The sequence below is a fragment of the Bombus impatiens genome, unplaced genomic scaffold (genome assembly GCF_000188095.3).
Source record: "Bombus impatiens unplaced genomic scaffold, BIMP_2.2 scf_0582, whole genome shotgun sequence".
Taxonomy (NCBI): domain Eukaryota; kingdom Metazoa; phylum Arthropoda; class Insecta; order Hymenoptera; family Apidae; genus Bombus; species Bombus impatiens.
This window is the reverse complement of record NT_177001.1, coordinates 500,676-526,161: the sequence shown is the minus strand read 5'-3', so window position 1 is coordinate 526,161 and position 25,486 is coordinate 500,676. Positions and strand designations below refer to the sequence as shown.

The 25,486-nt window shown below is 39.7% G+C and overlaps 1 protein-coding gene and 1 long non-coding RNA gene across 2 annotated transcripts in view; one reads left to right on the top strand and one right to left on the bottom strand.

Annotated features, from left to right (window-relative positions):
• The window catches only part of LOC100740632, a 127,180-nt gene that overhangs the window by 97,669 nt on the left and 4,025 nt on the right, over positions 1–25,486 (bottom strand). The window lies entirely within an intron of this gene.
• LOC112213312 lies at positions 16,033–18,745 on the top strand. The gene is made up of 2 exons (XR_002947205.2): positions 16,033–18,530; positions 18,670–18,745. It is a non-coding gene; the product is annotated as an uncharacterized LOC112213312 (long non-coding RNA).

Below are 25,486 nucleotides of genomic sequence, written 5' to 3'. Positions count from 1 at the left end.
CGTGGTCGTTCTTCGCGCAGCCTTTGGACGCCTTCGAACAACCACTAACACAACAGACTGAGAAACGAACCGAACCGACTCGCGAGGATATGACCGCGCGTTCCATCGTGCCTTACAGCTAGAGGGCTACGCGTAGTGTCTCCCTCGATCTTTGTCCTTCTATCTTTCTCGCACTAATGTATGCTTCCTTTTATAATACACTTCCCGAGGCTCCGAGCGGTGCTGTTATTGCCTGGTCTTCAGCAGGTTAAAGTCGGTGAAAAAATGATCGTCGGGTTCCGTGATAGTAAGATTATTCCTTCGAATATTTCAGTGCCATCGCGTTTGATATTATGTATATATTCCGTCGTTTCAATACACTGCGCGTTTTATTTCGAGCGATGGCATTCTGGAATGAGGGTCGGTTGGAAGTTGAACAGCAAGAGCTTACTACGATTTGTCTACAGTGAAATAAGAAAAATTAGATAGTCAATTAACCTATTCACCGAAGAAGATGAATCTTCGTTCAGATACTAATTTCTCTATTTAGGGATTCACATTTTTTTACCTATATGTTAGAATTTCTAACAAAAATGAACCTGACAAAATCGAAATAGATTTGTCGTTACTATCAATAGAGAATTAATAACATGGAAATATTCCAGGGTGCGTTATTAGGAACAACACGCGATGGCGTTATCACGAATCATCGACACTATCGAAAAGAAAGCGGGAGGAACTTGTAAAAATCCTTGACGGACACGTATTGCGGTTTTCATTGCTTTTCCTTATGACGCTTTTATTTGGTAGCAAATATACGCGTGACGGTATGACGTTTTACAGTCGCGAAGGCACTCGTCACCACGTAGGAATGAGAAACGAGCACTCGTGCGCTTGTAGAACCGATATTTCTGAATAAAAAATTGAATTTCGTCACAGCACTGCTTTATGGACGAGCGTGTGCGCGCGCCAGCGCATCTGCAAGTAGTCGCCCGTTATATGGGGGGCTATATCGATATCTTTTGATGTGCTTCTCCTCGGTGTGTGCAGAATGGATTCGAAACTTTTGCAAAGCAAGTGAACCGAAAGAGTGGCATCGATTTCGCTTCAGCGCTGTTTATATGCACAACACGATCCGAGCCGACCAAGTAGATTTGTTAACGTATTCTTTTATGCGCGTGTATTAGCGGATTAATGGCACACCTTTAATGCATTTCAAATGATCTAGAAAATATGTTTCCGCGTATCGATACTGCGTAGAATGGAAACTGAAAGAAGCGCATTAACGACAAATGTTTGCCACTTTACTACACGCAGAACCGCGTGAATTATTATCGTTAAAAGTCTTGTTACAAAATTGTTATCTCGTACAATATAATGAATAAGTATAAGTCAATGTTAACCTGACTTAAATTAAACGTAGCTTTTTCTAAAGAATGTAATTTGCGGAGTATAAAGCGCCCATGAAGAGAAAATGGAATTTATGTTCCATGCTTGGAGTGGAGGATGAGCTTGAGAAAGCAGCCGATTTCGCACGACCTGTAGAATTATACGGCGGACTGAAAATTACAGTGGCGCAAGTCCAATTTGAGGATTTCAATTTAGTAACGAGTATCGTCCACTTAATTTATAATTAATATATTTATATTCATAATTAATTAACTTATAATTTTATTCTCCGTCATGAGATACTTTCACGATACGAAGAAATATAAGGAATTTTTTGCTATTTTATAAAAATTAACGCTGAGTTCCACCACTGCGATTCTCATATCAAATGGAATTAGAAATTTAAAAAAGGTGTAGTTGGACCAATTCGGCTTTAAATCTCTTTGGTCTCGCTTCTGCATTACTACTTTGCCAGGGATTCGAGCATTAAAGAGCCGCAGGTCTATGGATTTCACGTTGAGCCACGGCGTGGAGTTCGTGTTACCTTGACGAGGCTCTCTCGACAATGCATTACCACCGTCACTGCCTAGAATCGTATTTCGTTTTTCGTTCGAAGAGGTAGCAAGCAGCGCTGCCAGGCTCTCACGCAACCTGGTAACTGCGTGGCCGACCAGCATAAAGAGAACGAGAGAGATGTATAGAGAAGTGGACGAGAGCGAGTGAGAAAATGAGACGAAAGATAGCATCGACGATCGAATGTTCCTCGCGAGTGGTTAGCTATCCGGCCTTGTTTTTTTGTTTTTATCTCCCGATGCCTTTTGTCTTGCTCTTCTTTCTCCGCTGTTTGCGCATCAGTTGAAGCGTGGTACGCAATTTCAAGAACGAAGCGCGACGAAATCGCTCCTGCTTCTCGTTTATCCGACGAGCATTACACCATGGAAACACGCCACGAACCAAGCCACATCGTCGTCACCAAAATATCTTGCGCTCTCTAATTGAAACTTTCCATTGTCACCGGCACTTGTTTGCAACTTACGAGTACGTGTACATACAATCATGCGTGGATGCCTTTTCATAATCGATTGCGAACTGACCCAAGCAAGAGAAAACTCGGAGACAATACGAAATACGATAGCCACGGACGATATGAAATTATAAATAATAAAAACGAACGGATTGTTTCATCGTCTGTTTGAGTGCCGATGTGACAAAAAGATAGCCAGAATAAGTTCTACCCCGGAATTTCTGCATTGCAAGGAAGCTAGTATGTAACCCTGATTTTGTTCCGGGATAAAAATACGTTTATATGAATGTTGTCTTTTTGTCTGTGGCGCCATCTACGAATTTGAATTGTCTTCCGTAGGTAATACAAGATAAGCGTAAGAGGCATTTGAATGAAATTATTTGAAAGGCTTTGTGGAGAAATGTTTGAAAAAATTGGTTGGATGAGTTTGAAGAGGAACGTTCAAGGAAATGATTTGAATGAATTTAAAGAGTGGCATTGAAGTTGTTTCTACGTTGAAAGGTGTAAAACACAGAACTTTCATACACAAAAGTATTTCCCACTGAGTTGTTCCAGTAACTAGTAATGAAGTGTCACGTCAAAAGTGACTCGTAAGTTCTGAAGAGAACTAGTACTGTCACGCCATTGAAACATGAAAATGGAAGAAGCAAAAGGAAAAGAAAAGCGATAATCTTAAAGACTTAAGAAGTTACGTTTAAGCTAGAATTTGCTATAGAATAAGTTTAATCGCTCAATACCTCGATATTTCCAAACAACAAAAATCAAAATAAATTAAATTACCATTGGATCCTCTATAATCCAATCTATAAGGGAGTCCTTTTACGGAACAACACATTCACCGACATTTCTCATTACAGCGGCGATACCTTCGGGTCAGACAGCGACGACCTCCGGCTTGCGCAAACCTCGGCGTGCACACGCAATAATATCATCGGCACAGCACAGAATCACCGCATTACATATAACGCGTGACCCACGAGCGAATTCTTTTTATTTCTGTATATGTTATATAACATTTAAGAAATTTCACTAACGCTATAATAAGACACGTGCTGTCACGATTATCACATTTGGAAGCAATCTGAAAATGTATATAAAAATTACAATATACTACATACATACCTACTGCAAACATATAATTGATAAAAAATTCACAGAATGAATAATCATCTTAAGCATAGAAGGGATATTGACATAATGGATAATGGGTTGCGTAAATAATTAATTTTTATATCTGTTTTCAGATATGTCACGATATTGACGATACAAACACGATAGTTGTAGGTGTCGTTATAGTGCTAATAACATTTCAAAATGTTTCATATAACACAGAATACGTTCATAAAAGTAATTTGCACGTGTTCGAATACGTTCGTGAGCCACTCTAAGTATGCAGCAATTTAATAGAAAACGTGAGGAATTCCACGACGTTTTAATGCACGGCAAAGTTTCATCAAACGATGCATGCACGCGCACGAACACTACGCTCGTTACGTACTCGCGCTCGCGATGATTATACGCACACTCGCACTTTCGTTCTTTGCAGCGAACGTCGTTGGACACAGAGAGCTGCTGGTGATCGCTGATGCTCTTCTCGCGTCATCAGCAATCGAGGAGGTGAGAGGAGCCTTCCTCTCCATTCTCCTTCTTCTCCACTCACACTACACCGACCTTCTTTTTTTCTCTGCCTCGTTACCTTCGACTCCCCGACATTTGCACTCGACAGAGAGAAAGAAACTCGACACTCGAAGAAGGTGAGCACTTATATCGCCGCGCCTTTTGTATGAGAACGGGAATGACGGCGGCGAGAGGAACCAGTCATCCCCGTGACTCAGCCGCGCGATTCGATGAAATCGAATTTACACTGCGCGCCACCTCTAAGCGCTGCGCATACATCGCATTTAATTCTCATTCGTGTTCGGCTTTCGAGATGATGCTCGCGAGAGAGTAGGCAGTTCCCTCTTATCAGCCTCTCGCGCCACCTTCTTCGCGGTAACTATCTTTCATTCTGATTGTGAGTTGTATGGACGTTTGGGAAGCTGTTTATGGTTTATCCATGATGCAGTAGTACGAAAATGTTACTATACTGTAGAGTATATAGGGACAGTAACTAGAGAGATTAATAACAAGACGTCTGCAGGCTCGTCTTGAGACCGAAGGCGTCATTTAGTGCAATCGTATTACAAATGACAGAACATGAGGATTATAGATAAGGATAAATGGGACATCTGTTTATTTGAATTTTTCAGTGCTTTCAGGTGTACGATCAATTTGTAAAGTGGCTATTATATATTGGGGAATACATAATATACAATTGGAATAAAATTAATTTGCTGCTGGTAGTAGGTTTCATCCGAACTAGTAAGATGAGATTTGAAAGTAATATTTTACACGTCACCGATAAGAAAATAAGATTTGCATATAATGAATCAAATATCGGAAATATTAGCGACAGTTATACGGTTCGTTGCTTTTAACGAAGTTTCACAGCGAACGCTTGTCATGCACTCTTTATTTGTTATTTTGTATTTGCAGCGTTGGTAGTGGAAGCCTATCCAAGCGAGCATTGTCGGCCGCTCGCGCTTTGTTTCCCGTATTTGAGTTAAACGAGTTGCACTCGCGAGCAACAACCAGGGAATTGTTAGAAACGCTTGAATTTTCAAATACCTGGAGGATGCGAATTTAATGAAGCATTTACCAACACGAGTTCATCGCGTCGCCGATTACAAACACGCGTATATGAGGTGTGAAATTACAGATCTCTCGTAGCTACTATGTTGCCAGGATAAAGAGAGGCCCGTTAGAAGGAAGGATGGAAGAATAGAAGGAAAAAGAGAGATTTGATAAGGGCTTGGCGTGCAGTGATTTGTCATAATTACACAGACAGATGAAATATATCATTAAAAACATAATTAATAGGTTGGATCAAACACGAAGCTTACTCTGTATAATTTGAATTTCATTAATTTTAAACCTCAGACAGCGCGCTCATGGAACTATCGTAATATTTCACGTTTATGCTCTCTGATCGTATAATATTTATGTATCGTCCCCTACGAGATTGTATAGTTTTATTTTTTGAGCGAATGAGAAATCAGATTATAATATAAATAAATGGTATTAAGATAAATAATAGATAAAAATTACGCGTCAGTTAAAATTAAGTGATTAACAGAGGAAGTGGTGGGAGAGCAAACGTGACTAAAAGAGATAAATTTTAATTAAATTTGATTAGCTGTCAGACCAGTTATCACTGGGCACAGATTAAAATTCGTATTAATACGTAAGCAGGAATTGTTTCGCTACAACCCATATAAAATCACTTGGTCACTCAAGGTTACTGCTAGCGCCATCATAACCTATTTTACGATATAGTGTGCAGAGATGTGAAGTTGGTTAGCCGAATAGTGCACGAACAAAAGCGGTACTTCGCCTAATATGTACCGTGTTTAATACTTGTAGAATGAATCACGACGGTGGTTTTCATGACATATTAATAGTTAACACTCTCCACCTATATATAATTATGGTAATGCTTCGAAATTCGTTGCGGTACACACTACTCCCTCTATTTCGCTCAGTTTTAACGTATTCTGTGTATTTTGCTCTTTTGGTTACGTGATACTACGTGATCCGATTTGAAATATGATAGTTTTAGCTCGTGGCGCTACTGTGCCATACTAAACTCCTAACTTGCCTGTGTGGTCATATTCTCATGTGGACGATATGTTCAGAAATTTGCAGATAATTTAAAAAATAAAACAAACACACACTCGTACACAAACTTCGTCCTGTATATTCACCAAAATATCACAAGGGTAAACATTTCTAAGGTATAAAAACAGGTATAACCTCGTATAACACGGTAATTAGGTTTGGAAACCGTGTTATACGAAACGAAGAATGTAAAAATGTAAAAAGCACATATAATATTTCCTCATAATTAAATGAGATATGTTTATTAATACAATCGATAGTTAATTCAAAATATCACATACTAATATTATTTATGTTAGATATAAAATATATCATCGACTGTTTATCTGAGAAGCTTAGAGTTGTTACTCCCCTACAGCGAACAAATTTTCGGCTGCAAAGGATTAATACTCGACGAATTAAAAGTGGATTAAACATTTCCATATTTAAAAATTCTATACGCTAATATAACACAACAAAGTACACTTGCTCGACTAATAAGATCGAATGACGGTGCTTGTATTAAAAAATGATCGTTACATTCCATTTTGTACGGATTTCTTCAATTTCTCCAATTCTCGAATCGTGATAAGGCGAAATAGCGCTATAGAAATACCGTGCTGTACGAGCATTTCGTCAATTCTCAAACCATGTTAGAGCGAATCCGTGTTGCAAGAATACTATATTATGTAAATACTCGTATATACAAGTTTTATAAATATCCAAAGCTAATTGAAGTACCTTTTTTTCAAATATTTTTAGATGGTCGAGCCACTGCGCATATTAAAAGACGAATAATTTCCATTTCTGCGAAATGACAGGTTTGGGGAAAAAAAGAGAGAAAAAAAAGAATATATATATATATATCGAACCTATTGTTCGTTCTCGATAAAATTGATGCTAGCGGTCTCTGTGGCTTCGGAACCAATTAATTTTTAACGGTGGTCGAGTCTAATTTGTTCGGGAAAATTACTCTCGATAAATTGGTCATCTATTCGTGGAGAATATCTCTCAGATTACCAAAGTCTCCATTTGTAATTTCACGGATTGATTTGTTATTGTTGCGAATGTGCGCAAAGTATGAGTCTTTTATAAGATTAATACAGCGATAATAAAAGTATGCAAAACTGAAAAATTGTTAGGAATCAAACGCGGCAACCGATTTCGACGAAATTCGAGAAATATTGTGCGATGATGAAATCAATTATTTCTTCTTCTTTTTTTTTTATCGCTGAACGCGCTGCTAGATGTATATCATTTAAAAATATGCTGCTAGAAAAAAATGTTGAACTGTTCGTATTAACTCGTGAAATATGAACAGTTGCATATTTAAAAAACAAGCGAAAGGACAATGAAAAAGAACCAAGAGAAATGAAATTATGGAATTTATCAGGCAGTAGGAAAATTTATATTGCGGTTTTTAACGAGCTGTTAAATTTTTATAAATATGGAATTGAAAATTGACGAAGACAAAACAATTCAGAATTGGTTTTGCCTTTCGCAGATATAAATAAGATCTTTTCTTTATAGAAATTAAACCACGCGTAGAAAGATTAAATAAAGAAATTATTATGTCCAAGAGATTTTATTTATTTTAATTTAAATTGACTTCTCCGTTTAATAGAGAACCAGAAAAGAAGAAATTCTTTCATACTTTATTTAACTGATTGTCTAATAAATATTTATCAATACATATATATATAAGTATTAAACATTTATCAATACATATTCGATTGAAAATCCCATAAAAACCAACAGATATTAATAGGTAGAATAATTTCGCGTCGCTAGACTACTGAAATATCACACTGTGCACCGCCAGTAGAACAGTTTTAAATTTGTCGTCCTCAATCGCCACCACGTATGCATACAGCGCTGGCGTCGATCATCGAGCGACGCTCCTCGATCCTTTCGATTCACCACGATGTATTCGTGCAACGCAGAGAATGCAAGGTTCATCTTTTCTCACTCATTACCCTCGCTCGACTTCGACATTTGCACTCGCCTCGGCCACTCGACGGTACGAGCTGGCTTTCATGCGGGGAACGTTCGACGAAAGTACCTAAGACGTGACTCAACACCGTAATATTTCTTGGCAACTCAAACACGAGGATTTCTTTCGACGTGTAGTTTATCATTTATCATTAAATTCCAAGGTGGTTAGACCGGCTAGAAAAAAAGGTCTGTGAATGCAATCGAAATACATACACATACATTCCACGAAGCAGCCTCTTCTCATTCACCGATATAAGCTCACACGAGTCGCATTCCCCTCTCTTCGTTTCTCCCCTCTCTGGCACCGCCAATCGAACGCGTTGCTCCCGCCAGCTAGTGAGAAATATTGCTATGCATTCACAGATAATCGAGTTTCATCTCTTTGAAATTTGTTTTGCCATTTTTTTCATTGGTACAATGATGTTTTGATATTAAGCTTATAACGTATTTCCCTTATAAACGTACACAGCATTTGTTATTCCGTTGTAAATGATTTTAAAAAATTTCACGTAATTCTTCTCTGGTAACCTCGACGTTTATAAACATCGATCGCTTGCCATAGTTTTACCGTAACGTTTGCGAACAAAAAAGTAAAACGTTTTCAATTTCGCGATGAAAAACTCCCATCGTGTAACGGTTATGTACCATAATCCACTCAAATGTGCGAGCGAGTTAATATACGCTCTCGTGTGCACGTCTAACACCTTACCAAATCCTATATGTTTCTACGCGTTATCAATGCGTCCCCATTTGCGAAGATCCCCGAGTGAACTATGGTATCGGTAATACGGAGATGAAACACTATTACCTAGCTACAATACCATGCTTTGAAATTCACAGACGCCAGCTAGAATGTGTCCGCACAGAGAAAGATTCCGATGCATGCGAGATACTCAGGATCAAAGCAACGCGAGGCAGACCTGCTTGAAGGGAATGGATTGACGCTCCAGAGAGGGGGGAAGAGGGGAAGAGAAGAAGAGAGAGGGAGAGAGAGAGAGTGAGAAAACACGTTAGTGCGTACGCTCCTAGTCAGAAGAAGAAACGAGAGAGAAGCATAGAAGCAGACACGAGAAAGATACATAGATACAGACACACAGAGAGAGGATTTACCTCACCCTTAACCACGACAGTATACCCTAAATGGACTCGACTCTGTCGACAGAACTGCACGTATTTTCCACGGATGTCTATGACCCTACCACACGCAGTCAATGCTCGTAACGCACTAGGTGTAATGATCACGATTCAATGCGCATTATACGCTCATTAGCGTTCTCGTATCTCGCAGGGGTCGAATAGAATTCAACTTCCCCTGTGCATAATAACCAAATGCCGGGGCGGTCCCCTACGTGGCTCCCTCTATTCGATAACGTCATATTATTTCCATCTAATCCAACGAATCGATAGACTAACCCATCCATCATTGTTAGGCGCAATCCACCAACCTAGATTCACTCGGATTCATTAGGAATGCCGGAGCCGAAATCACGTCTTGATAAATGTCAGGTCGGCGTTCCCGTTGATCTTCCGATCGGGCTGTGCTTGCCGCTCTCTATCGCTTCGTTTCGTTGGCGAGAATTCGTTTTTGTAGAGTCACGACGGTGATACATGACATCCGTCATTCGATTGTCTCCGCAAGGCGACGTTGGTGTCTAGTTCCAAGAGACTACCGTGCGACTTGTTTGGTCTTTCGATTCGAGGACGCGAGAGATATCGTCGGGGATATCGATACTCGTGCAACGTTCGAGGCTCGATCATTCTCGATAGCTTCTCGTTCGAAAATGCTATTATTCAGCAGAATACGTTTGTTTCAATCTCCATTCGATACTCATATTGAATAGCAATAATAATAGACCGATGGGTATCAAGAATCGATACCTGCCAGAATAGTTTATGAAATTAGTCAAGTCTATCGAAACAAATCTATCTCCTCTCTAAAGATTGATAGGAATTGAAACATAACCTGGATAGGTAGTCGGAGACCTCGAGATCGCTTTTTTGCTACAGAAAAGTAACGTAACCGTTTGCATTGCTGTTGCGTAAAGTATCGGTCGGTACGTAAGAAATCGATTGGCAACGATACGACGAAACCAGCATTCGACCTGTTTACGCATGGAAACTGACCTTTTACGTGAAAATAACTATCGCTGTCGTTGGATCGCACTTTTCGCGGGCTCGCGTCGCTGTTAAAATTAATGTACACTTTGGACGTGCATCGTGTATGATTCATCTACCGTGAATATAAAAGATGAAAGGAGTATTTAAATTAACCGTTTCAATGGTTGAATTCATTTCATTATTCTCAAATTGTCGAACAACGTCTGTATAATGTGAAATTGATAACTTTATAGAAACTGAAGTTGATCAATTTGACTTGTCAGAGGTTTATCACGTTCTGTCCATTCTCCCCTCCATCACTTAAGTATTCTTGGTGCATTGCCACTGTTTCTATCTGTATGTGGGAGAAAAAGAAAACAGCGTGATCGCGTTACGAATGCACGCGTCAGTGGCAAACAATTCTCTTGACGACGAGGTGACTCTGGTCGACGACCGTATAGTGTATTTATTGCGGTGAGCTAGACTTTCCTGGACTTTTCAATTGCCATATGAATGTGTAATGGTTATCGACGGACGTGCGCGAGAGACTCTCGAGAACTGTAACAACTTCGCTGTATCAAGCCAATTATGGTATTAATACTGAAAGCTCTAGCCCACGACCTATGGATGTGGGGAAATTTTCTCTCCCCCCTTCCCCCCCTCTCTCTCTGGCAAGTTTACAAGCTAATGAAGGCGGAAATGATGCATGCCTTTAGCGTATCTTAGCGACGACAAGAACAATACCCGCTACTTTTTCTGTATTTCATCAATAATTCCTCAAAATATCATTTCCAGTGTATCGAATGGCAATGTGTCTGGAAACAAATATTATTGGACGCGATTCCCTTAACAGAGCCATTCAGGACCTATACAGAACTCTTCAATTGTGGCGTTACCCTACCGACTCCCCTTTTGTCTTTTAAAATATGATACTGCTATTTTTAGATCCTAACCTAACTGGAAATCGTTCCCCGCCCTAATATTTGCTGCGAAGATAATAAAGGTAAATCTAGATATGGAGAGATTATGGAAGAGGGTGCAGCCACCTACAACGTTATTCTTTACAAAATGTCAACAAAAGGTATGTACTTATATCTTTCTCTTGCTCCATTTCACAGACAAAAACACAGAAACTAGAGAGAATTCTACAATAACGAGTATCATCGACTGATCCGGTGCGACGAGCTGGACAAAAGAAACCGTTCCATTTGCACGATAGTTCTTCTCTCGTTACCAAACGCCATATGTTCGTTTATTTTTCAAACGGAATTTTAAACAGCGCGTAAAAAGAGAATACATAAAACATCAGCTTTTTCGATCGGTATAACGCCGCACAGCCAAGGATCCGACTATGTAAATGTTATCTTCCTTCCGTGAGGCACGGCTGCCACGCTAAGTCATAAATTCGTGGAAACTCTCTGGAAATCTGTGTCAGGAGTTAAGAAGTAATCCCCGGCTGCGCCTTAGGGACGAGTCAGCGACAAGGACGTCGAGTACGCGGGAGCCAAATGCGTTTTAGGCAAAAACGAAGTTAAGATAGCGTAGGTAAGCCAGGCCTGGCCAGATTATGTCGTCAGCCTAGGCTCTTCCTGTCGTCGGCCTTGCTTGACAAAAGGAAAACGACCTCGAAATAACGATGGAAAGTTTTTCGAGAATCCTCGCCTATTTCCACGATTACCTGGCAGAAATCCTGAAAGAAGCGTAGACTCTGAGGGTAAACTGCAGGTATACACGGCCAGGATACGTCTAAGGAGCACGCTCTATTGTGATTAGCTTTTAGCTCAACCAGCTGCTGCGTCTGGTAGCTGGAATGACCACCGATGGTGTACTTCTCACTCGAAATTAGGGGGAGAGTTCGATGGGAATCGGTAGAATAGCGGCGCTCGTGGCATCTAAAGTAAACTACGTTTCTGTAGTGCCATTACTCCATGCTGTTATTGCTAATCTTTTGAACTGAGATTTTCCAGTCCGTGGAAGACTCTATTTCTTTGTGTCACGTGTTTTCAGTTAGGTTTACAAGGGTCCGCGGTAAAGGATGGATTAAGAAAGAATTTGTAATGACGTCAAAATATTATACCGGGTTTTTCGGAACATTCATAGCGTGTCTGGGAATCGATGTTTTGCGGAATGACCGGATTTGCTTCAAATTTTTACCAACATTATCATAAAATTCATGCGTATAACGTAGAGCTAATGAAAATTCAAACGTACATGTACGTCTCGTATAACGTTATGTAATGTACGGAACGTTATGTATTCGTAAAAGGTTTCTACAAGTGTCGGAACACTTTTATGAACTACCGTATACACTTTTCGCGAATACAATAGGAACAGTAAACTGTCTAACAGCATTACGATCCAGAATAAACGTTACAGTAAAAGCAAAGTGCACTCTCGTACAGAGTACAGCTCTTATACAGGGAATAATACCACATCCTATGTTTCATCCCTTGGCTATTGCATATTTGAAAAGAACTCATCGACCAGCTAACCTGCAAGTTTTTATTTTACTGTCTACAAATTAGTCCCTACAGGGACGAGTTCGGCCGGTGGCGACACCAGGTTCCAGGTTGCTTTTAAAATTTTCAGCTGGCTATCCAATGCGTCGCTTTGAAAACCGCCTGTCCGAGTTTCACCGTGCACATGGTCTAACGCGTTCAACTTTTAGGGCTGCGTGTATTATGAATGAACAGCAGCAGGGTCGCGAACCATATGGCCGGAGAGGCACATGGAGAGCAACGCACAGAGTACCTGGACGAGAACAAGAGCGAGACGGAGATGGAAAGAGAGCGAGAAGATTGCACAGAGGAGTAGAGAGACGTAAAGCAGAAAGCGGAACGCCGACATGTTAAACGACCACGGGGGCGCAGTCAATGGCATCTTAGGGTCGTTTTATATAGAAATTTGACGTGCCGCGTAATGCAATTTCGGACGTGACAAATGGAGAGCAGGTGAAGCTAAGCGGCCTGACCTACACGTGTACAGTGTACGACCTTAAGCCGTACAATGTGGATTTTTCTCATATACGAAATAGCGCAGAAAAGAATTCGAACAACTTGTAGAAAAATTTGACGAATATATCACGCACGTTATACGCAACGTTTTCAAATTTTATTAGCCCTATGATAGCGAATGTAACAGTCAACGAATCCGAAGATTCTATATTTTCTAGAAATCACTAGAGTTATAAATATCACTAGTTTTTCACTAGAACCGTATTGAACGCTTATTACGTGTTTATGTATCCATGTTACAAATTTTTTTTATTAAATATATGTTTGCAGCAAATATCTGTAGATTCTATGTACAGTTCCAAATCAACAAGTAGTCGTGCCTCATTTACGATACTAATGAGAGTTAAAAATACAACAATACACAATATATACGTGGAAATTTTCTACGATAGCCGTTGAAATACTTTTTTCAGCTACTGACAATGAAAGCATCTGCGACTCTTCAACGTGTCGAAACGATATGATATATGAAATCGCGCGCTACCGTGTCAGCGGCCATTATGGCTGTCGAAACCTGGTACGAGAAGAGGAATTTTTGAAACTGTTCAACCGTGTTCGATCATAGAACAGGGTCGACTACGGACGGCTGTTCGCGAAGATGTTTGTCTATTTTGTACGTGTGTCGATATGTTTGAGCGAGAATCAAATGGAATGGGATTGGTCCGCTACTGCAGTGCATCAATAGCCTTTGACACATCGAGTATGATTGGCAATCCTGATTCACGAAGGTATCGATTGGATAACATTTGTAACTTGAAAAGATCACTGTGTACATTGGCCGATATACTTTTAGGGTGGTATTTGTAGAAACAGCGTTAGGAATGACGCCATCTTTCAAGCTACACCTATATATCTGTCTTTAGGACAAACAATGGGGTGGAGTTGGGCGTGGAAGAGATAGATGGTGGAACAGTAGCAGGCAGTCGGCTACGAACATCCTAAATAGACAATTACTATCCAATGAGCTGTTATTTGTATTCCAATAGGTTTATTTAAAAACAAATATCTATAGAAAATATGGAACAGTAACGGTTCACTGTGGAATACTTGGCTTCGGAAAGTCTCGAAGGAGTTGGTCCAAATTACATGAAATTCTTCGCTGCAACTATGGTAACTAAAGGAATTATAAAACAATAACAGGCGATATTTAGCCTGAAAAAAGGTATAAATTAATGGTACTATAAAAGACCCTGATCTGTAACAGTAAGTACACATCGCTATCTAAATGGAATAACATTAATTGCACACAAATGAAGAGATCGCTCGATTAAATCGCAGCACCAAGAAACACCTATGTTTCGCAACGTATCGATGTAAACGAAGGAAGCAACGGAATCTGAAGCCTGTTTTACGTTAATGAGTAACAAGTATCACGAAGAAATTAATTGTACTCCGTGTTTATCGGTAAATTAACAATTAATTTAATGAAGATACTCACACGTGCGAGTTTGTACGCGTGTGTGCACGTTAAAAAAGTAAAATACTCGTACACGCGATGATTTCGTATTTCGGGGAATTTCTACCGGTTGCGGAACAGCAATTTTAATTATTCGAAAGAGACCCAACTGGGATCGTTGTAAATTCCACGTGAGAAGTAGCGCGTATCATACAATTTTGCCCGTAACAAATATATACAAGAAAATGTAACTCTCGTAAAGGAGTTATACAATACAGACGGCGAATATCTCTTTAAACGTGGCTTTCAGGGATGCGCGCGCGCGCTCGTGTTCGCGTCTCACGGCTGGATGTTCAACGAAATCGCCTTCTGTATTGAAGCATCTATACGATACGTATACATCGAAAGCTTTACGGTTCTTTCGCGTTTCTAGAGAGATAAGCTGCCTGATATTCGCTTATTTCCATGGATACTAATCCACCATACTTTTGTGTTAAACGAGCTTCTAAAGATACATACAACGTTCTGCGAGTCTCTTTCTAACAATTCGGCAATTTATGCAATTTTTTAAATTGTTTTTTATTCGATGGAAATAAGGAGATTATATCAACGTATATATATAATTCAGTATTTAATAACAATACGGCAGCAATTATTTTACGATATAACTAACTTAGAATACGATATTCTTCGCAACGTATTGAGTCGAGAAAATGTAAAATTAGCTACTCGTAGAAGGTCGTTCAAACATAGTTTTGCATTTCAGAAATGGGGCACACTGCAGTGCTGTGGAAGTAAATTTAACAAAGCTGTAACGGCGATGACCCTCAAACAATCCGAAAGTCGCGCGAGAGCAGAAGTTATTTAAACAGGACCGGACTACCAAGACGTGTCCATTACTCTCTACACAAATTTGCACCGGCTAAACATGCTTGTCACCATTCCTTTGACCTTGACTTGTTTGAAGGTCACTTCAGTTTACTAGGCTTTCTTTGTCCTCTGGTTGAACAATAAAACTTAGCTTTAAATATCTTTCAGCAAAAACCTTTAAGACGATTCTTATGAAAAGGCGTCGGAAAAAGCTTCCACAAAAATGAATCCAAAGGCAAATCCAAACACCTTTCTGTATCGTACTCCGTGTATACTTGGTGCAAAGAACATAATAGGGTAATAAATTGAAGTATTAGTTGACGACAACGATTGATGCAGCCATACCAAACATTCTACGCGTCTCGCGAAATCAATTTGATTTGCTTGAATCTCAGATTGTGAAAGCTATCTATGAACTGCTATATTAACCGTTTGAGTCCCAGAGGTATTTGAAAAAACAGGGTCGAAAAATCCCGAACAGGGATTTGCCATATTTGTTATTTCTGTGAAATACACCTATATTATTATATACGCGTATTATTGCTTTATAAATATTTCAAGTTTTGTTCAATAAACATTATTAAGAAGATAACAATGAAATACAGAATATTGGGACTTTTCGACACAAAATCTAAACAGCACGATTGCGCTGCTTGGGACTCAAACGGTTAAATATTTTCAACGGAAGAAACAACTCTAAATCGTTGAACTGTTCGATCCTGGCTAAGAGATTGAAGCTCCTTGTCTCTCGCTGCGTTTTAAGTTGTACGAAACGCATAAATTTTAGCATGGCCGATTTTATATCTCCTCCGTCGACGACACTAATTAAAAAAAAATCTAATTTTCTAAACTTTCGTATATCTCTTTTACAAATGATAATAATTTTCCAAATTTTCATCCTATCTAGTACGACCTGGCAAAAGCGCCCACATTCGCCAATACAAGTCTTGGACTTCCGCACAGTAAAATCGGTCACGGCGGTCCATTGGAAGCAGGCAGCAGGGAAGACAAGGCGCGTTTAAAATGCGTCCGACATCGGTAGCTGGCGGCGTTATCGGAATTAAGTAACCGATGATTCACGTTCCGCCATGAAATACAAACAATGGTATCGGAATAACGACACGTCCCGCCTCTCTCATCGCTCGGCTATCTTGACCAACTTATTTGCATACCGGGCGGACCGACCGGTCGGCAGCCACCGCGAGAGCTGAATTTACACTTGAGAAGCCGCTCGAATTATCGTTTGACAAATTTCTTAGAAAATTGTCTCGTACACCGGGTCAGCCGGCCACTCGTGATGCTAATTTATGTGTGGCGGAAGCATCATTATGCGTGCCACGTATATATACCTGCTACCCGTATATATGTGTATATGTGCATACAGGGTGTCCCAGAGTTTAACAAATTTAGTAAATTCTAAGGTTATAAGGCCAATTTTAAGGTCATAATTATAAAATGTTATATGTGTAAAAATATAGTGGCTTGTGTTAGTATTTGAACATCTTTTTTTTTAATACGTCTTACGTTTGCAATAAATATTTTGTAATTTCTATGTAAGTTTCCAGATTGGTTTGAAATTTGTCCAACATAACCGTGACAATTGTCTCGTCACTATTCGTGAAATTTCGAAATGTTTTTATAATATATTATATAATATAGGGTGATCCAGAGTTTGGCAGCTAAATTTTGTTACAACTTTGCGTGAGCATTTCTATAGTAATACACAATACAGTAATAAATTCAACTTTTCTTGTGAATTATATATTAACAGCCAAAGATTACGCTGATTATAAATCTATTCTTGTCTTATAGCATGATAATCCTGATGAGTCCGTCATCGTTCCTTTTGCATTTCCTATTTTTATTACAACTTTTCGATAAAGCTTCGAATAAGCTACGTTTATAAAATACTTTTTGCCGGATTACACTCATAGAATACATCTACCGAATTTTAAATCCTGGTACACCGTGTATGTGTCTATATATGACAACATACTGGCGTGACGCATATTCTCGAAAGACGGGGTCTAGTAAGCTCTCGAGCATAATTCAACGGGTGAATGTTGACTATATCCATGGAAATGCGGCTTTTCAGCGTTTCACAGCCACTTGGACAGGGAAAATTGGAAATTTAAGATGACCTACTACCTAAATGACAAACCAATTATCTCCTATAAGCTTAATCCTTTCAAAGTCTCAATTAGCGTGGTATTCAGATATTTCCTTCTTTTTTTTCTTGTAGAAATTTATTCGCTCGTGGTATGCATTTACCATTAATTTGGATTATTCATCGTGTTTACAGGAAGCCCTAGCTGACCTACCTCATGCAGCTGGAACCTATTTTCCTCGAACGAGAAAACTCGGTGAACAATACAGTCGGAGGCAAAAATAAGTTAAATAGGTGGTGGAAATAAGGTATCGACGACGTTTCGTTAAATACGGTCTGTTTACACAGATGTAAACGAGACGTACGTACCACAGCATATACAGTAGCGGGTAAAAGGAAATTTAAACGTAAGTAGTACAATAGACACCACAATTTTACAAGACAGATTGTATTTGAGAAGAAAAGCGACTAAATATAATATGAAACTCTAGAACAGTCAACAACATGCTGTAAAATAGACAGAAAAGTCATTAATATACTCGTATACACAAAATTACTTTCGAATAATTATTTATAATTACTAACAGTTCTTGAAATTATTAACTATTTAACGAATTTTAAACTTCCTTTTGCCGGCTGCTTTGTAATAAATGAAACTTAATTATATCAGTACAATATAACGTTAGGACTAATTCGATGAAACTTCATTGATACCTACCTTCCGCTATCTGTTCAATTATTTTTGTCTCCGACTGTATCTCGGACACAGAAAGGACGACGGAAGAAGGCGAGCGCACCGGTTACGTTACAGGGTAATTTATCAGAGCACAAGATCTTCCGGTTACTGGTAGTGGCATGTAATAACGAAGACGACGACGACGACGACGACGAATACACCGCCTGGATTGTATTTGTGTAATGGTTACATCGCGGACGAAAAATCTGTATGGAACGCGAACGTCGGTAAATATTAACTGAAATATCACGTGTACATGCGATCGATAAAGTATTCCAGTGATTGTAGCAAGAAACGACGTAGAGACACGCACGAAGGAAAAAGAAAGCGTAACTGATTGCATCTAATCGTTGATTGTGCTTACAGGTGCGGCAAGTTGTGTGCCAGAGAAGGTAGAAGAGCAAAGAGCCGTAGAGAGTGACAAATTTTACGAGAGACCGGGGAAAAAAGAAGAGAGACGGGAAACATGGTGAAAGTTACGAGACTCGAAGAGCAGAGGGAACGAGAGATGGAAAATTATGATGGTAAAAAAAGATAGAGAGAAGAGAGAGGTTTACAGAGGAAGATATTGACTCGTTCGATAATTTTCTAGCGTTTTAAACAGTCTGTTTGTTCTATTACATCCTGTATATTCGTATTAAGCCGAGATTTAAACATAATTGATTTTCTACTTTGGAAAATACCGCGTCGCTAATATTAATTTTAGCTGCACATCAAGTGCATCTATTAAAGGAACAAATCGGGTATTTGTCAATGGAAAGAAGGTGATTTTTCAACGAGAAACATTTTATATTTTATATTTTGTATAAAAGCTAGGTAAAGAACGATCGACATTTATCAACCGTCTATTCCACCGTGTTTATATTCTGATAAATGAACACTGCAGAAGCCTTTCAAACGTACTTCAGGGAATTCATTGGTAAGTTGATTGAGCAAAATAAAGCGCAATATCGCAGGCGAAACGTAACAAAAAAAATATATTTTATTATACTTTACCTGTATAAAGCGATAGATACTTTAACAGAAACAGATGTAGAGATATAAGGCAAGTTATTATATCGAAGAATCGCGGTGTTCTATAATATACAACAAATTTAATTATTCTCTGTAAAGATCAAGATTGAATTTTATGATATAAAAGCTTAGGTGACTCGAATAAGTCTACCTTATCACGTATACGTCTATAAGAAAAAGGGAGAAACAGAAAAGTGGCAAGGACACGCAGAGAGAAGGCGCATTACAATCGAGAGCGCAATGAGCGCGCAGCGATATGCATCGCGGCCGAAAAAGCTCGGAAACCGAGCAGGAGCAGGCTCAGCGGCTTAAGTGATTTGCATGCGCGACAGGTGCACACTGCGGAGTCGGTGTATTACGTGTTTAATTCACGTGTCTTGCATACTCGGCACTGCGATTCCACTGATTTCCATAATACAGCGCCGGCAAGAGCGCCGCTAGATCCGAATGGATTTTTTAGCACGCGGAAACAGGCGCCCCACCGATCGTTTATGTATATGAAATGTACGCGATTTCTCGCTGTGACGCGTTGGTTCGATACTAATGCTACCGTTTGAGTTTGTAGTGTTTCAAATCGATGATCACATAGGAGAGACATGATAATTCATTGATTTTCTGATTTTTGTGTCGTTTGGTGATCGGAAGATGGTATTTTAATACGGTATGGTTAATAGTTGAAAGATCATGTCTTCACACATAAGAATTCTGAAATTAAGTAACAAATGTGACAAGCATTATAAAAAAGAAAAACAGCTGAGGCATGGATATTTTTGAAGTATTGAATTTAAAGGGCTGACAAGAACACATATATAATCTAAAAACCAAATAAAATGTATTGAGTTGCTCGACACGTGAATGAATCTTAACATTGAGATCCAGCAAAGAAAAAAGGTATATGACCGAAAATGTTCTTTTCCTATGGCTTCAATTGAGAATGGTTAAACTTATGAGAAAAACGCTATGGAAAAATATGGAAGAAATTCGAAGTTGGACTATATTATGTCTACTACCGTTGCTAGAATGAAATTGAAAAAAAAGTGATTATAAAAGAAGTCGTAAATACGGACGGCTATTTTTCAGCAATAAAACGACTTGTTGCAAGTAATTTTAATTTTCTACGATTTATGAATACCTACTCGCGGCGTCTGACGCGTCGTATCGCGGACACGAACAATACAGCGTCTTTTCTACAGGTGGCTTCTGAAAGGAATTTATACAGGGTAATACAGATTTGTGGGTAATTGTGTATTATATGGTAATGACACGTTCTAAATGTTCCTGGAACAACCGTGAGAATGGTTACTGAAATAGCGTAACGCAACGCTTATCGTGCACGCATGTTCTATAAAATCAAGCGACTCCGACAGAGGTGTAATATTTCAATATTTATGATCCGCGTTGGCGCGCAACGAACCGCCTATTTGTCACCGTTGGAAAAACGATATTATCTTTAGTGCCTTCCTCCTTGCTTTTTTATATATAAATTCATCGCTGAAAAAAGCGTAAAACAGACCAGTACAAACAAACGCGGAATGCAGAGGGGAAATTTATCAGGCCTGTGTGTATTCGTGATCATTTAAAAAATTGGAGATACACGCGATTGTGCGCGCATTACCGGGCAAACGGTGAAGCGACGCACGTGATCCCCCCGTTTCTAACTTCTAACGACCGATCCCCACTGTTCAATAAACCGTGCACATGTGTACGCATAGGTAAGTATACGCATATATACGAGTGAGTGTGCGCGGCTGAAAGTCCATGGGGTCATCCAATAGAGAGGTACGAGGCGTGGAGTGAAAGAGGGGGAGAAGAGAAGATACCAGGATGCAGCAACGCTCGGAATTACGTTCTTCGGAATTAACGTACCGAAAACTCGTTTACGTGTTTTCTAATTACTGTGTGGCAGAAGGAGTCGAATGAAACCGATACAAGGGGCAAGCCTTCTCGTGAGAATCGAGAAAACGATAGCTTTGGACCTCTGCACCCTGCGAGAGAGCTAAGCGAGACTTTTTTTACACTGCAAAATATCCTTCGCTCTACCACCGTCATACTGACTCATCTCTCCACGGTTTCGAACGGCGGGTTACGCGGCAACGATACGCGAGAATTTCTCTCGAGGTAAAAACCAGCGACTAGTAGAGATACATAGATTCACGGAAGTATTCCAACCATTTGTAAACTTTTATGAATATTTTATGGGTGTCACCTTTTGAAATCTGATTAGCTTTGTACTATATCACGAATTATCATGATTGCACTGGTGTATCAGCGGACAATTAATAATCCATTATATCATATTAATGAATTTCAATATCTACCGGAACCCCATTTCGTATATGGTAATACATTTAAGACCAATATTCATGCTGTATTATCAAATTTTACTAAATACAAATTTGCAACAAATATCTTCACATTCACTTCAAATTTGACCAACGTAATCATGACAGTCGTTTCTCTTCAGTGCTAACGAAGTTTCCAAAATTTTTACATAACATATATGATATATACGTTACGTATAGAAGTTCCCTGTAGTAGGTGTTCAAGTATCTCGGTAAGCCAGTCTAGGTGCAGGAAAGCGCGTTAAAATATTAGCGCCAGATACATATACGGTTAGAAATCAGCGATTATCCCCAGGTATACATGAACGATCGGTTAAAGGTCAGCATGTTAATTAACATTTAACCGATCGCGAGCGTTTCCGTGCGAGAAAACATGGCAACAAGCCAGCCAGTTTCGCGGCAGTCACGTACGCCGTGTGTTGTATTAGGTAAAACAATCGCGCGTGAACGTGATTGATTTCGGAATAAGCTCTCTGGCCCATGGTCAGCCCATGATTTTCTCCGCTCAGTCGATAAAAATATATTTCCGATGACTTTCCGTTACCATTAGTAGTTACATAGGTACACACAGTGGTTTCAATTACGCGAAGCTACTGCATTGCGGTTTACGAATTAACGCGATTCTTTGCGCAAAATAGTGCTGGAACCGGGGGAAAGGCGGAGAGGGAAACTTGAAAATATTTCGCGAAAACTGTCAGAGAAGCGCGAGCCCGTTTACATTTAAATGCGGTCAACATGTTGCGTTGTTCGATGCTGAACGAAAGGGCAAAAGAAAAATATGATGATGAGTCTATAAAAAATTCAAACGGGTTAACTTATACACGAGCGCTAGCTATTCGCGGAATCTATTGAGAATGTTGCAATTCACACGATGCTAAATGCGGAAGAGCCGTCTGTGTTATTAATTTCAATGCGAATTTCACCTGTCCGTATGTATTTTATTCCTCGAAAGTTTGTAATAGCCTTACTTGGATCATATGTAATAAATTGATGAAAGTTACGAAAAAGGCAGAGTTAATTGTAAAATGAAAAGATTAAGTAGTTTTGTTATGTAATATAAAACCCTTTATATACGTGATGCGATATGAAACTGTAATATATTTCGCTATAATTTAATAAAACTTAAAAGAAACAAAAAAGACTGTGACTACATAAAAGTTCACGCCAAAACAAATACAAATGTACACGCGTTATCACCCGCTGTTGATAACGCACGGAACTATGAGTCCTGTGACTCGTAGCAAAGGCGCGTTATCGTGAGAACTAAACGGACCGGACGGGAAAAAGTAGACAGAAAGAGAGAAATAGCACCTGTAATATCGTGGCATCGGGTAAGAAATATATAACCTGTGCGGCGTAATACCGAATATTCGTATAAAAATGCAAGAACGTAAAGGGATACTTGATGCGAGTCAATATTATTCCACATGATCCGGTTGCGTGGAATAACCGCGAAGGACGCGAGGAATGCAAAGTTCACGATACCGAGGGCACGATTGAAAAATTTCTAAACGGATCCAGCATCCAACATTATGAAAAGTTTCCCTCGGTATAGTCGGCTATATACGATTTCCTTTTCCCCCCACTGTCCGCCGCTAGCTGCTTCACAGCGCCTCTTCCTGGATTCCTGGCGAGTCTCGTCAAGTTTTAATATGCGCGCCTCTCGCCGGCTGCATCGATAACGCGTCCATGATACATATAGAAAATGGTAGGCAAACGCTCGTTGGCCCGTACAAGTTCGAGCAAACTAATTGTACGCGGAGCATGAAAGGGGGCGGCGAAAGGGGACCAGCCGATGTTAGATAAAGACGCGGAGACACGAGAAAGAGTGAAAGGAAGAAGAATCTTCTTCGTATCCATACAACGAGATTCCAGTTTCTTCGTTAGTCGCGAAGCGAATCGCTTCGAAGAGAAAGGTAGAGGCGGTGGGAGGAAGAGGAGGCTATGGTTGAACGAGAGAGAGATAGAAACAGAGTAAGCAAAAGTCGGAGAAAAGAGAGTGAGAGGCAAAGGGCTCTCTGTAGAGGCGAAGGCAACAGCCTAACTCGTTGGAGGTCGGGTCGAATAATAAAATAAAAGAGTATAGTGGATGGGGTGTAAGGTGGTGGTGTGGTAAAGGTAGAAGAAACTTTCTGGTACGGGTATAGAACGCGATGGGGGCCCGATGGCCGGCCGGCGCTGCTGGAAAAAGATGCGTGGCCAACGAATCGAGCTTTGGCCCGAGGAAGAAAGAAACACAGAGAGGGATATCCGACGTTGCCACATGCTCACTGAATTTCCGACCGGTCAAATATAAAGGCCGTCTTTATAAAGACCGCCCCGCGGTGTGCGCTTGGCTTCTCTCTTCTTCTGTACTATGCAACCGTGCTTTCGAAACTCGCATCAAATTCTTGACGTCTCATTAAACATCGTCAGATTTCAACGAGTTAAACGGTGGGTGCTGCCCCTAACTCGCCCCCACACAAATACATAACAGGCGCGCCTCGTGCTACACGAGAAACGTGGCGGAGTAACGAACTTCTTTTACGCTGAACCCTCTCTCTATTTATATTTTTTTCTATGATTATTGAAAGCTGTCCTTTAACCGCGGCCAGTATGTTTATTTATCGACCGCGAACTGCTAAGCGGCGATCGAAACGCTCCCAATGACTCCTTTCAGTCAATGGTCTGATGGTAAAGGGTATAATACATTTCGTCAGAAATTTTTATTGTCACGCGTGACATTTACGACACCGTAACGAACAACCGACCACCGGTCAATCGCTGTTATTATCTCGATATACGATTCGGAGGAGAGAAAAGTTAATATTCAGAATCGTAGTGATGCGCCCGCCCGGTGTTAGTACACCTGTTGTTTCAGTGAAACATACTTTAGGTGGAGTCTTTATATCCTCGGTATATGGCATTCCTTAACATTCAAATAACTTTTAATCTTTTTGACACTTGGTATAATTTAGGACGCTTTGATATTTCTTTATTTGCGAGACTACTTAGTAAATTAGATAAACACGCTTGACAGTAGAGACCGATAGGTTGTGCTTTTCAGTGTTATGACTAAATTGATATCGTTAGAAAGGTGGTTCACATGAAATGTCATTTTTTAACATATAACTTGTAACATATCGACACATTAGTTATACATAACATAAACCGTAATATCCAATTTCCATGTCATTTAAAATACATATTATAATATACATAGTACGCATAATAATCTATACGTTAAATGATTGCCTAAATGATCTTTACAATACACATAGTTGATAACAATTTCCTTCTTCTTAATTTTCAAATTCTTTATCGTAGTTGATAATTGACCAATTCAAACTTCATTCATCGACATTTTACCCACACCGATCTAACACACTAAGAATATATGTATGATACTATCGAATGTATAATACTACGAGTACTATCGGTGTAATAATATTATTGATCATTTCCCGAAACTTTTTATAGAACCTACTAAATTACAAGGTGACAGGTTGGCTATTAAAGTATTAAAATGGCCGATCGGTAAACTTCACAAATCATCCCAGGATTAAGCGCTACTTCGAGTAATACGTTATTACGGTCCACGTGATTTAGAGACACCGTGGGCGCATCTATATACACACTAAACAGTCCTAGACTTAACAACGAACGTTTGACCACAAAGCTACCCGTTGAGAAATCTCAACTATTAGTGACCAGAGCTAATCTCTATCGCCGGATTTATTGCTCGTATCAATAGGGGTTTCGGCTTTAATCGCACTTATGCATAAATCACGGCAGATTAACCGAAGACTCACCGAGGGGGGGGGGGGGAGGGGGGGGGGGCGGAATTG